The sequence below is a fragment of the Bombyx mandarina genome, chromosome 18 (genome assembly GCF_030267445.1).
Source record: "Bombyx mandarina strain Sakado chromosome 18, ASM3026744v2".
Taxonomy (NCBI): Eukaryota; Metazoa; Arthropoda; class Insecta; order Lepidoptera; family Bombycidae; genus Bombyx; species Bombyx mandarina.
In genome coordinates, this window is record NC_143224.1 from 13905302 (window position 1) to 13920813 (window position 15512).

The window sequence follows — 15512 nt, forward strand, 5'->3', positions numbered from 1 at the left end:
ATCAGGGACAATGTCGGCTTCTAATGGAAAAAGATTTTTTCAAATCGGTCCAGTAGTTTCGGAGCCTATTCGAAACAAACAAACAAACAAATCTTTCCTCTTTATAATATTAGTATAGATATAGATGAGAGAATCAAATCAAATCAAATCAAATCAAATCAAAAAAGTTTTATTCAACATAAATGAAAGTACATACTTGTTGAACGTCAAAAGAATTACCGCCAATTCACAAGAATTAGCCTCCGTCCTGAGAAGAATTGGCAAGAAACTCAGCGGGCATGTTTTTTTTTTTTTTTTTAAATATTAGATTTTTATTTTTATTTTAAATATTATTTTTTTTTTTAAATATTCATATTACAATAAGTAATTATAACATAACAATTTTACAATATTGAAATTCCCGGAGCGAGCAACTCATTCCCACTTTGTGCAATCTTCTAGATAATCATTGACTTTATAGTAAGCTTTATTGCACAGATGTTCTTTAATAGTTTTCTTAAACCTATGTATATGTAGGTTCTGAACATCTTGTGGGATTTTGTTGTACAGGCGCACAGACAAACACCCGAATGAATTTCGTATCTTATGTAACCTACTCATCGGCACAACAAGCTTGTGTTTGTTCCTAGTATTTTTATTATGTATGTCCGACATCTTAGGAAACTCCTCAATATGTTTACGAACATACATCAAATTTTCAAAGATGTACTGGGATGGCATAGTGAGAACTTTAATTTCTTTAAATTTTTCCCTCAGGGATTCCCTTGAGTGCATGTTATAAATAGCACGTATAGCTCTTTTCTGCAGAATAAATATCATTTCTACATCGGCCGCATTGCCCCATAGCAAAATGCCATAGGACATGACACTGTGGAAGTAACTAAAGTAAACTAAACGAGCCGTGTCCGCATTTGTTAACATTCTAATTTTTTTTACTGCGTATGCTGCAGAGCTGAGCTTACTCGCCAATTTATGAATATGAGGTCCCCACTGCAGTTTGGAGTCCACTGTTATACCAAGAAATACGGTTGACTCAACAAGCTCCAATGATTCCTCAGAAACAATTACATTACTATCTACTTGTCTCACATTTAAAGATGATTTAATACATTTTAAAGTAAATTTAATACATTTCGTTTTCTTACTATTCAATAATAGGTTATTGATACGGAACCAATGAACCACACACGAAATCGCATCATTCACTTCGTCATAGACTTGTAATTGTCGTTTAATTTTAAATAATAAAGATGTATCATCTGCGAATAATACGACCTCGTGTCGGGACTCAATAAAACTAGGCAAATCGTTTATATATATTAGAAATAAAAAAGGACCCAAAATGGAACCCTGAGGTACACCCATTTTCAACGTGGTGCCTGAAGATCTATTTCCTTTCACATCTACTGTTTGTATCCTTCCTGATAAATAGGAAGTAATAAGTTCCAATGCACCATCCCTAATACCATAGTGATGTAGTTTCCTCACCAATGTTTCATGTTCAACACAGTCAAATGCTTTGGATAAGTCACAGAAAATTCCAAGACAATCATGCGATTCCTCCCAAGATTGAAATATATTTTTGATTAGATAAGCACCTGCATCAGTTGTAGAGCGACCCCTTGTAAACCCGAATTGTTTATTATGAAGCAGGTTATTTGAATTGAAATGTTCTAAAAGTTGTGTCAAAATAATTTTTTCAAAGATTTTACTCAACGTAGGGAGTACTGAAATAGGTCTATAGTTAGAGGGGTCATCAGTACTACCAGATTTAAAAAGAGGAATCACTTTACTATGTTTCATTAAGTCAGGAAATACACCACACTTAATACAATCATTAAAAATACTAACAAGATGAGAAGCAATAATGTCTATTACAGACTTCAAAACCTTTACTGATATTCCCCACAAGTCAGCTGTATTTTTACATTAAGGCTATTAAAACTTTTTATTATATTGTTTGAATTAATTTTCTTAAATTTAAAAATTTCATTGCATTTCTTGACATGGTTATGCAATAATATTTCAGCTGCTGTGGGGGATGAATTTAGAGATGTGGTAGTTGAAACTGGAATGTCAGAGAAAAACTTTTCAAAAGCATTAGCCACATCTTCATGACTAGTTACCAATTTATCGTCTATTTTTAACGAGAATTCTTGATGGCTATTTCTGACTTTTCCACTTTCTCTACCAATGATGTTCCAAGTCATCTTTATCTTGTCAGGGGCATTTTGATTAAATCACTTAAATGTAAAGATTTTGCCGCTAAACAAACTTTTCTAAATAGTTTGGAATAGTTCCTGACATATTGATGAAATGTTTCATCATTATTATAAGCTTTTTCAGAGTACAGATCATACAATTTTTTTCTACTTTTGTACACTCCGGTGGTGGCCCACTCGCTGAACACCGTTTTGTTTTTTAATGTTACAGTTTTAGGAATAAATACATCAGTAAAGACCATATTAATTCTCTCAAACATATTCTGGTATGATAAATTTGGGTTTTTGTTATAAATAATTTCTGAATGTTCTTGCTTAATATTATTTCTAAACTTCTCAATTCGTTTTTTATTAATAGGAACAATCACAAGAGTATTTTTATCTTTAGAATTCATAATAGATTCAAAAGACACAAATTGTCCACTATGGTCTGATGTTAATTGATTAATAATTTTTTTGTTAATCGGTGTTACATTTGTAAATATGTTATCTAAACATGTTGCCGATGTGGTCGTTGTCCTAGTAGGCTCTAGAAATAAGTTTGGGAGGTTATATGACTTTAACAATGTTCTGAATCTAATAGTGGTATTTGCGTTTTCTAAAAGATTGATATTATAATCACCACATACAAAAATTTGTTTATTAGAGACAGAAAGCTTTAGCAATACATTTTCCAAAATATTTTCAAAAGAATCATATAACGCATCAGGAGGTCTGTACACACTTACAACAATGAATCGCTCAAGCTCTACACAGGCCATTTCAATAATCCGTTCCACAGAGAGGCTCACAATGTCTCTACGTTCCTTACATTTATAATCTTTATTAACAATGATCAGTGAGCCACCTCGTATAGCATTCTCTCTGCAGAAGGAACTCACAACCTGGTGATTTTTAAAATTACAATTTAATTCATATTTTTTAAGCCAATGTTCAGTTACACATAGAACATTGACTTTATTAAAATCTAGGAACAAATCAATTTCAAGTTCTTTACCCATCAAACCTTGTAAGTTCTGATGCACCAGGTTGATCACAGTTGTTTTCAAAGAAACATTATTGGTTGATGGGTTGTGTCCAAATAAATCATGTTTACTGCAAGAGGTAAACTCTGTTGTCTTAGGATTTAATTTAAATTACTTGGAACGGATTCCAAATTAATAAATGTTAAGTAGTTAGCTCTTGTTTTCATGTTATTTTTTAAATTTTGTTTTTCTTATGTCGTACTGTTAACATTTAAATTTAACCTATTTTTCTGTTTTTTGTAAAATTGCTGTAACATGTCATAGTGTGTTATAAGAAAAGAGATTGCTGTACATGCCTGTAACTGTCTTACATACTAGTACTTAATTTTATACTTGTTCATTTTATGCTTGAATGTATTTGTGTGTATTGCTGTTGGTGTATAAAAAAGGGTGCGTGTACTTATGTACGCGCGTAAGAAGTTATACTTAATTTTTATTAAATTTATTTCTTTTTTTTTTAATATAAAATAATTAATAATAGATATTTAAAGTTAATAATTTAATAATATTTAGTATGAATTATATTAAATAATAATTTGGTCATTTATATTACTAAAAAATGCATGCTAATAACACTTTTTTTTACGAGTGTACATGCGCGAAAGTTCTCCTGCGGCTATATTCAGACTCGCCAAGTTACGTCGGTTGTATTGTAAAGAGCGATTTAGTGGACAACTTCATTCTGTTAATTTTGTGTCACGGTGCGCGCGCATCGTAAAATTTCACTCTCATCAATTTTTCATAACGCGCCTAAAGAAGTATAACTTCAAAAATAAATAACCAACGAAGGATCTGCGAGAGAAGGGCTTAAGTGCAGAAACGACGTATGATATGCCTGAATTGAAGAAGACGATATCATTCGCCAGCTCCACATAATGTGTGATAGAAGAACAAAATTGCATCCGAGCCTATTAAATTTAAGTTGCCTTTAAATTTTTCCAATATACCGTCACTGCGAGATTTAAAAATGTATACACCGATAACTCGGTAACATCGATACGATTTCACCGATGATCGCCTGATTCGATTACTGTGCGGGTTACCTGAGGTGTGACGTGAGGGATGTAATGGAATCATTTTAGTCCCGGATTTGCAGACACAGCGATGAATTTCCCATAAGCGGGTTCGAATAAACACCCCGATCGCAACGCGAATGACAAAATTTTCGGGGATATGGTTGAATACAAAATATCACGCAGTTTTTTTTTAGTTCAATCCAGAACGCTTTTGAGAATCGCGGTAAAACTAGCCTAAACATTAACTACTTATTAACTCATTTTTGCTTCGTGCTACAGACCTTTAGAATGTTTTGGATCAGTTTGCATGAGCAAGCTCATTCGTCAGACAGCTGTGTAATATTTTTTTATATAGCGTTCCTTGGTAGAACGAACCACGGTCCACCTTATAGTAAGTGCTTTCCTGAGTCTGCAGATATAAGAACATAAATCCCGCTACCCATATAAGATATGGAGTCGAAACTAAATTGTTCTATGCACAGGGTGTCCTACTCTTGAAATCGAAAAAACTGCTTCCAGTGGCATTGACAGCTAGCTGACCAGCAGATAATAAATCAAGTTTAAATGAGATATTAGTTTTATGTGTCATGGGCATGTAGATGGGCAGCACCATTCACGTTGTAGTAACCATGGGCTCTGCTAATCATTTCTCATAAGGCGACAGGCCATTTCGTGCGCTTCGACTTATGAAAAAATGTACCACCTTGAAAAAACAAACATAAGATAAATCACTAACCGTGAAAATACCGAAGGATAACTCGATAGGACGTCACTCGTTAATAAAATAAAAAGGATTTGGGGGAAGACCACCCCCTCTAGTCTTTATAAGGGCCGATTAGCGTGGGGCACTCGACGCCTTGTGTGTTAGATTTCTTTTGAGAGCTTTAGGGCTGAGAAATCAAAACGCGTATTTACTTTAGCGTTCTAAGGATAAATAAATATTTTGACACACAATTATAAGTTAAAATCTTTGGTTATCGTAAAGTAAATTATTTGAACTATAACAAATTCTAAGAAATGAATTCAACATACTAAGTAATTAAATTTTTTATGAATAAAAATTAATTGGCATCTTTGGTAAGTACATCACTTCGCAACAGTTGAAGCGATTTGATTATATTTTTAAATATCATAATGATCTAAGTTACGTTTAGGAAAAGAAAAATTGGAAAAGTTGTTCGGATAACTGGAGAAGTAACAAATAAAGGATCACCAAAAATGTTTCTTGAAACTGGGACAAGCTAACGTCTCTTGGGTCATTGTCCTGTCGTCAATAGCTAAAAACTGTTTTGCTTACTGTGTGTATACATGGATTGCGAAACTTTAATCTACCGAAAAATTATTTTAGAACAAAAAGTCAGTGGTACTACTGAAGTATATTTTCGCAGGAAAACCTTGGTAACCGACATAGCCCAAAGGATTGCGACGTTGAAGTGGCAGTAGGTAAGATACATTGCTCGTAGAACGGATGGGCGTTGGGGCTAGAAAGCTCTTGAATGGCGACCGCGTGCCGGAAGACGTAGCCTGGGTAGGCCTCCCACAAGATGGACCGACGACCTATTGAGGTTCATGGGGATTCGCTGAATGTAGGCAGCGCAGGACCGATCTTTGTGGCGAAGCTTGAGGGAGGCTTATGTCCAGCAGTGGACGTCTGTGGGCTGATAGAATAGAATAGAAATAAAGCATAGTATCGCTTCCGCATTGATCATAAGCCATAACTGCCGCATGCTGCATTGTTGAAGTCCATGGGCGACTGTAACCATTTACCATCAGGTGGGCCGTACGCTCGTCTGCCTACAAAGGCAATAAAAAAAATAGGTTTCCCGCAATTTTGGCTGGATTTCTGAAAAATAGTAATACCCAAAATATTTTTCTTTTGTCGTCAATTCTATCAGAATGATATGTTTTGTCATCATAATGAATAGTGAGAATCTAAGCTACACCTTAATTGTATTTTGGTAAATAAAATTTATGGTGTATAAGATACACACTTATGATATTTTTTTATTGTAATATAAAGTATTTATAAACTTACTAATTGAATCTCGGGTTTATCATTTTAATTTTATTATTACTTAGAAAACGAAGCCATTGAAATAAAAATATAACCTAACTTCAATAAATAATACTTGGTACTTATCTAAGACTTAAAATCCGAATTTACCGTGAAAATGAAAATTCGAGTCAAACAAAACTGTTAAACCTAAAACACCGCTAGTTATTTCTATGAAAACCAAATGTCTTTCATTACTTTTGGAAAATATAAGACAGTAATTAACGCTTCGTTCGCTGACGAGTAATAATAAAACTGTAAAATATTTGAAGCGTCGAAAATCTATACATATAAATAAAATTACAGTGTCTGTTTGTAATATTGAAATAACCGCTTTTTACTACATGCATATGAATATATATACATACGGTACAAACACCAAAATAACATTTTTTACAATGTTTGTCTGTCTGTCTGTCTTTATGTATGTCTGTCTGTCTGTTTGTTCCGGCTAATCTCTAGAACGGCTGGACCGATTTTGATGAGACTTTCACTAATAGGTAGCTGATGATACAAGGAGTAACTTAGGCTACTTTTTTAGACTAGCTTCGCCCCGCGGCGTCACCCGCAGTTATTGTACCGCGCGCAACATGGCGGGACTCGTCTATCAATAATAATAAAATTTAATGTTTCCGAAGCGAAGCGAGGAGGGTCGCTAGTCATAAATATAATCATGAGAATAAATAGTAAATATTGTAAATATTTTTTAATTGATTTTTAAAATAAGGCAGCATGCAAATATATGGTTACTGCCATATCAGTGCTGATGTGCCAGTAGTACAATCAGGTTACTGTTTACCGTAAACACCTTTGTTACAGTTGTCAACAAAAAACAATGTGAGGCCAAGAACTACTATACTCTACATTTATTTATTTATTTGTGTTGCCCGAGCAGGCAGACGAGCATTCGGCCCACCTGATGGTAAGTGGTTACCGTCGCTCACGGACGTCAACAATGCCAGGGACAGAGCCAAGCCCACTGCCTACCGCTAGATCTATTATCATAGATACCATTCCAAATTGTTTTTAAAGTATATTGTAGAAAGTTACATTACCATTATATGTAGTAAGAACATAAATTTAGTTTTTATTATAAGAACACTACAAGTCATACGCGGTCGTGTGTTAGGGACGTATCTGTTTGGAAATATTTGAACTTTTACATAGTTGCATCATTCGGTAAACATCACATCATATATACGCTATGAAGGTTTTTACTACAGTAAAAAAATTAATTTGATTCCAAAATATATCTTTATAAGACTGACAGCCCTACTAACAGGACTGGTCCCTAATAAAATCGTGCATCCCTAAACATTTCTCCCCGAGGGATCCGTTGTCACGAAACTCAATTCCACTGACAAATGCAGTTTTAATGCTTAATTGACTTCGTTTGCGAAATAGTGTAATAGTTTTTTTTTGGAACGAAGTTCCTTACGGCAGGCTTGGAGGGGATAGGGATTTTGCTGCGCGACCGAACTGAAAAAAATGTGATAGTAAAACCGTAAGAAAAAATCCGTGGAAAAAAGTGCGTGGAATAAAACCGTTAAATGAGACGTGCGCAGGCGCGACAGTCGCATACACAAGCGAGTAGTGTATAATACCTTTCTCTTTCTCCCTCTTTCTTTTCGTTCTCTCATCCATTCTCTTTCTATTTTACGTAATTTATTATTTCCTAAAATACTGAATTTCCTAAATACTTTCCTATACTTAAATAAAAACTAATCAGCAAAATTTAAGAGAAAAATCAAGAAAACCTACATAAAATTTAGCACGTTTTTTTTTTTGCAAGTTGTGTCGATTCTACATTAGCCGCAGGAACTTCGTTCCTACCTTGTGTCCCACGACACCACATTTTTTTTCTACATTCAATAATGCACGAGGACAGTGTGAGCCTGCCCGATGTAGTAATTGTTTTAAAGAAGCGTTAAGAAAATTGAATTTCTGTTTCGTTTGATAGGAATTATTAACTGAAAGAAGCCTTTTTTCATTTATAAAGAACAATTAATCACTAGACTGAACAACAATTACATCAGTATTCGATTATAAACGTTAATACTGTCAGATTAAGGATTCGTTCGATTTGTATGTAAAACCTTGTTTATTTATATATTTACTCACTGTGACTTATTATTATAAATAATAATGTTTGTCAACTGATGTTCTTTTTTTAAAGCGTTGATGTGATTACGTTTTATTAAACAATATTTTGGTAAACCGTTTTTTTTTTTAAAAAGAAAAACTATGTAATAAGCACTATCTTTGTTAGGAATCTTTTTACTAGTGGCAGGACCTCTTGTGAGTCCGCGTGGGTAGGTACCACTGCCCTGCCTATTTCTGTCGCGAAGCAGTAATGCGTTTCGGTTTGAAGGGTAGGGCAGCCGTTGTAAGTAGACTTGAGACCTTAGAACTTATATCTCAAGGTGGGTGGCGCATTTACGTTGAGGATGTCTATGGGCTCCAGTAACCACTTAACAGCAGGTGGGCTGTGAGGTCGTCCCATCTAAGCTTTAAAAAATATATCGTTCAAATTGTATGTAAAACCTTGTTTATTTATTTATTTACTCACTGTGACTTCTTATTATAAAAAATAATATTTGTCAACTGATTTTTTTTTTAAAGCATTGACGTGATTATGTATGTATGTATGTATGTATTATCGGTAAATAGTTTTTTTTAAAGAAAAACTATTCAATTGCATTTTGTTCTTTATTTAATAACCGATTATTTTTGTTAGGAATCTTGTCTTCAAAAAAAAAACAAACCAATTCTTTAGAAGATCACTTAAATCACTTTGTTTTGCGTCTTTTAGTGTTTCCGACGTTTCGGATCGTTCATCTCAAGGTGAAGGTATCGATCGTAAATTAGTACCAAATACTATGTCAAAGTCTATGGTGGAAGCTATTCATAAGAGCCTCAGCTCCTCATTCAATTCAATCAAATACTCTATTACCCCTATTCTGTCACTCATAAAAACCTTGGCCAAGCCTTGGCCAAACCTTGGCCAAAACAAGGCCAAATTCATTTTTGTTTATTAATAATTTATTTTTTCGATAAAACTTTTTTTTTTATTCCTTAGATGGGTGGACGAGCTCACAGCCCACCTGGTGTGAAGTGGTTACTGGAGCCCAAAGACATCCACAACGTAAATGCGCCACCCACCTTGAGATATAAGTTCTAAGGTCTCAAGTATATAGGTAGTTACAACGGCTGCCCCACCCTTCAAACCGAAACGCATTACTGCTTCACGGCAGAAATAGGCAGGGTAGCGGTATCCACCCGCGCGGACTCACAAGAGGTCATACCACCACGTATATAATACTGTATCTATATTGGCCATATACTCGATTGTTTTATCCACCCGTTCGTTATTCGCTATGAGAAATATCGATCATATCGCAAATATGAAGCGAAATCAAATCTATACACTTAGAATAATGATGGTGCAATACATGGAAAAAGTCTAAAAGACTGTTCATTCGAATAAATAAATCATTTATGGTCTGACTCAGACAACGAACCCAGCCTTTGTATGTTATGGTGAAGACTGAATTATGAGAACTATGCTTACAATTTAAAGCTTACGACCTCCAGTGCTAACATTTAAAAAAAACATGTGTGCAATAATTCACACGTGGTAAAAGTGAAGCTCATAGGGTGGAGGGCGTTGTACCAGTTGTTAATCATCATTCTCCTGCCCTTCTCCCAGTCACCTGGGGTCGATGGAACATGTTTTCTCCTTCCATATTCTTCTATCGTATACCGTTTCTTCGCTCACTCCCTCTTACCCATATCGTCTTTTACGCAATCCATCCATTTCTTTTTAGGTCTACCTCACCTCTATACCCTTCCACATTCATAGTTAACACGCTCTTACCAACCTCATTGTCATTTCGTCTCATCACATGTCCATACCATCCCAAATGCGCACTTCTCAACTTCTCTGTCACAGGTGCCACTTTCAGACTTCCTCTACCAGTTGTTAATACCGCTACAATATAGTTACGCCAATATACTAACTATAACTATCTTACATGATTTAATATAGAAATGGATTACAAACCGTCTTCACTTCTTTGAACTTAATTTATTTAACTTTTTTTTAAAACAGCTTATGCTAATTAAATTAAAACAAGAATAATGCCATATGTTGCAGTGGCACGTAGTCTCTGAGTTTCTATTTTATTACTAGCTGACCCAGCAAACTTCATAGTGCCTCAATCGATAAATAAAATAATTAAACTTTGGTATAAAATAAACTTAAAACAAAAAAGGAATCCGTCCGACAGGAGACACATCAAAGGATAAACAAAATTGTTATTTTTATTTAATTCCGAGCATTTTCATATTATTCATCTACCTTTTAAACCTCTGGACTTCCACAAATAATTCAAGACCAAAATTAGTCAAATCAGTCTAGCCGTTCTCAAGTTTTAGCGAGACTAACGAACAGCAATTCATTTTTATATAGATAGAAGATTATCTCAGTGAAACAGTTCACTAAGCATCGAAGATGGACTAAATTCGTTCCTTAAAATGTTACTATGAGTATATTAGGACAATTAGGTTAAAACTTCAAATTAAAAGAAAATCTTCTTTTAATATTCCTTGATTTTGATTCATAGCGAATGATTGCTTCCTAGTCAAAATAACACACGAAAGAGAGAGAAAACAATCATTAAAAATACGAAGACGTAAATTGAAAGCTAAGAAAGAATCTGGGAAAACCATGTAAGTTTATTTCATCCGGCATTGAAACTCAATAAAACTCATTAGGTATATATATTCTATGACTATTCCTACAACTTCCAGCCTTTATCGTTTATTAGATTTTCCTCGCAAAGAGAAAAACATTTTTTATTTATTTATCTCGCACAATACGGGGTGTGCTTCTATTACAGAATAAATAACTTAGTTAAGGAAGAATGAAATGCGTTGCCCCTTCGTAATAAATTAATATAACAAAATCATAATTATAGATTCCAAATAAAATATAGATATAGATAGAGAAGGACAATGAGGAAGAAGAGGCACTACAGTAACACACGCTGGGGTTCTCTCCATCATTTAGTTATTTTATATTCTTTTTTTATTTTTCACATAAAATCTCATTAAAATTTTGGGGTATAGATATTTTTTTTCCTGTGGGAAACGGGACGGGATATTTATCAAAGCCGACACAAGTCGAGGAAAAACCTAGATAATCTAATTATACTGAGAGTTGAGACCTTAGAACTTATATCTCAAGGTGGGTGGCGCATTTACGTTGTAGATGTCTATGGGCTCCAGTAACCACTTAACACCAGGTGGGCTGTGAGCTCGTCAACCACATCTAAGCAATAAAAAATAAAAAAAAGTGGTATAGGCCGCAATCTGGGTCTGCACTGATAGATCCTATCAATTTTTTTTTGGCTTGACGTCCGGCCTCCTGGTGTTAAGTGGATACCTGAGCCCATAGACATAAACAACGTATTATAAATGCCGCCACTGTCCTTGAGACATGAGCTTTAAGACTTAATTATTACAGTACTACGGCTGCCTCACCACTCTTCACCAAATTTAGGTGAACGGGGTCTAACCCCATATGGACCACGCGTAGGTATCATCATCTTTTTTTTTCTGTAATGAAACAGACTGAGATGATCCATAATTACCATCAGACACCAGGAGAAGGCTTTTCTACCTACATTAAATAAAATATGGCAACTAGTATTTTTTGTACAGCAATTTGAAATTCTAGTCGGTTATTGTTCCCAAATAAAACTAAGCTAAAAATACCCACTAAAGCTCGAGAGATTATATTTATATTTATTTATTTATTTACTTCGAAAATGCTAATTAAAAAATTTCCAAAATACTAAAATAAACGGTAGGCAGCAGCTTGGCTCTGCCGCTGGCATTGCTGACGTGCATGGGCGACGGAAACCACTCACCATCAGGTGGGCCGTATGCTCATCTGCCTATAAGGGCAATGAAAAAAAAATTATTAATTGTAATATTTTGAATATTATTAATATTTTGTACAATAAGTATTCTGTAGACATCTACTTGACTGTCCTTCAGGAATTGTTGTCGATCATGAGCAACAGTAACCGCTCACCATCAGATGGGCTGTAAGATTATCTGCCTACAAAGACCATAAATAAGTGTAATTAAATCGTAAAAATTATTGTTAATTATGTCTATGACTCGTGAATACCGAATGGAATATGTACTGGAATACCAAAGAAAATACCATACGATGAGTATCTTTGAAGTTATGAGACAACAAACAAACAGAATAACACTAATATCTATATATTAATACGTGAAGCAAAAACTTTGTATCCCTTTTTACGTAAATTGCGCGGACGGAGGTGTATGAAATTTTCCACACTAAAATAATGCATAAAAGATACATTAATCCAAAAAAGAAAACATTACACACACTACATACCATGTATTTGACGCACACACGCATGCATACTATTTATTGTCAAACTTTTGTTCTTGACGTCTGTTGTCAAATTGAGAATAGATTAAATATTGTTTGTTTTTATTAAAAAAAAAATAGATTGTAGCCTTGGCGAAATTTGTGAATATAGAAGTATAAAATACAATCATAATAGTGTACAAACTTACAATTCCAATTAATTATAGTCGAATTTCGACTACTGCGGGGCCTCTAGTTATTATAACTACATATATGGTATTTTACAAATTATACTCTGCGATTTAATTGACACTGGATGCTGAATCACGTATATTGTTTTTATAAATTGTATCTTTGCTCGTTCTGTGTATCGGTAATCAATATTTAGTGCTAATAATGATTCGGGAATAAAAACTTTATATTATCTTGCGATCTTGGAGAAGTAGTTTTAAAATCAGTTTTAATGGGTTTTTATAGCTTAACTCCAGCGTTCGTTGACGTAATAATATTGAAGCCGTGATGCTAAAGCATATGGGGATACCACTACCAAAGACTGATGGTGGAGACGAATTTAAAGTGACTTAAGGAGACCTGGGTAACGTCTGATATTTACCCGGATATTGGTCTATCGATGATATTAGATAATAATAGTCATCGTGGCCTAAAGGATAAGACGTCCGGTGCATTCGTATCTAGCGATGCATCGGTGTTCGAATCTCACGGGCAAGTACCAATTTTTCTAATGAAATACGTACTTAACAAATGTTCACGATTAACTTCCACGGTGAAGGAATAACATCGTGTTATAAAAATCAAACCCGCAAAATTATAATCTGCGTAATTACTGGTGGTAGTGGTTACTAGGTGGTGGACGTATTGTGAGTACCGGAGGTAGGTACCACCACCGCTCTGCCTATTTCTGCCATGAAGCAGTAATGCGTTTCGGTTTGAAGGGTGGGGCAGTCGTTGTAACTATACTGAGACCTTAGAACTCATATCTCAAGGTAAGTGGCGGCATTTACTTTGTAGATGGCTATGGGCCCTGGTAACCACTTAATACCAAGTGAGCCGTGATCTCGTCCGCCCACCTAAAACTAACACCCAATAAAAAAATTCAGATTTCCCCTGTCCATGGTCAACGGTTTCCAAGTGTATATCGTAATCGTCTTAAAAATATAAATGGTCATTAAAATTATTAAACCATAATTAAAGAGTTTTTTTAAAAGAATAACTTTAACGCTTTGACGTCGCTTTTCCTTGAAAAAAAAATTGTTTTGCAATTTCTTACGTTTTATGTATTCAATAAAAAACAGTTTTCGTGGTAAATAAAGACGAACCTAATCGTCCGTAGCCTAAGTTTTTAGTTAACTGTCTAAAACATTAGTAAACCTAAGTAAATAATTAAATAACCGGACATCAATCCTGTAATTTATTATAAAACACTTATTTTCCATACAATCACAGTTAAAACATTTATTTAAAATGTTAATAATAATTAATATTTGGTACGTAAAAACACTGGCAAATTTGAAGATAATTATATTAAACTATTATACAATTACACCTAAATATGGTTCAATGTTATCAACAGTTATTCTATTGTATTCGTGAGCCAGTTTATTCACTAAACAAAATATAGTAATGGATGTTTTTTTTTTAATTCATCACATATAAAAATAAATTTTAATGTTTCGAAAAATATTGTATTACATGACTAAAAACATTATGCAAGAAAAACATTCAAAAAATTCACTGACAAATCCAAAAAAAAAAACTCAAAATGCTGATAACAAAAATCCTACCTTTCAGATAATCATTCCCACAGTCTTCGATTTATCACCACACACATTTAAAAAAAAAACAACTAAATGTCGTCAACGAACTCACTTCAGCTTCGAAAACAGGCGGCACGTTCTACCCCCACCGCGGTTAACGTAAGACTGAAGAATTAGGGGTGCAACATTAGTTTTTGATGTTTCCGTAATAATAGGGATGAAACATTCCTCGTGACCCAAAAATCTCATGCGTGTTTCTCAATCAATCAATCGTTCTTTAGTGCATATTAATTAAAACTAGTGGTCCCGCAGTAGTCGAAATTCGACTATAATTAATTGATATTATAAGTTTGAACATTATTATGATTCTATTGTCAAAATATATAATCACAGATTTCGCCAAGACTACACTTTAGGCAAGTATTATTAAAGACAAACAATATTTAATCTATTCTCAATTTGACCACAGACTTTAAGCAATAAGAAAAGTTTGACAATAAACAAACAGAATGCGTGCGTGGGTGTGTCAAATACATGGTAGTGTGTGTAATGTTTTTTTATGGATTTATTGTATGTTTGGATTTATTGTTTTTTTTAAAAAATGCACTTCTTCTCTATATTCTCTATAAGTGTGGAAAATTTCATACTCCTCCGTCCGCGCAATTTTCGTAAAAAGGGGTACAAAGTTTTTGCTTCACGTACTAATATATAGATTATAGATGAGTCGACTATTATCAAAGCCGGCAATCTGACTTTTGGACAATTATTGGTAAATCAGAAAAACGAATTATTGACTTTGTATTCTATTGACAGTCACAAAACTCTTCGGAACGACATCTTAGATAAATAACAGGTTAAGTATTGACCTTTATTTAATGCAGGTTTTGAACCGTATTCTTTGAAGGAGACAATTATATTCAAATCAATCTGTATTGACATATCAATAACATTTTTTTGTCCGAATGCACAGATTGCCACCTTTGATAATAGACGACTCAGATGTTAGTTG

General features: G+C 34.1%; 1 protein-coding gene across 2 annotated transcripts in view; it reads right to left on the reverse strand.

Annotated features, from left to right (window-relative positions):
- Positions 1-14651, reverse strand: part of Con (leucine rich repeat protein connectin) — a 298451-nt gene extending 283800 nt beyond the window's left edge. For both annotated transcript variants that reach the window (XM_028173115.2, XM_089734586.1), the window contains exon 1: positions 14531-14651. The gene's annotated coding sequence lies outside the window, so the exon portion shown is untranslated. The remainder of the gene's footprint in view (positions 1-14530) is intronic.
- Between the last annotated feature and the right edge of the window lie 861 nt (positions 14652-15512).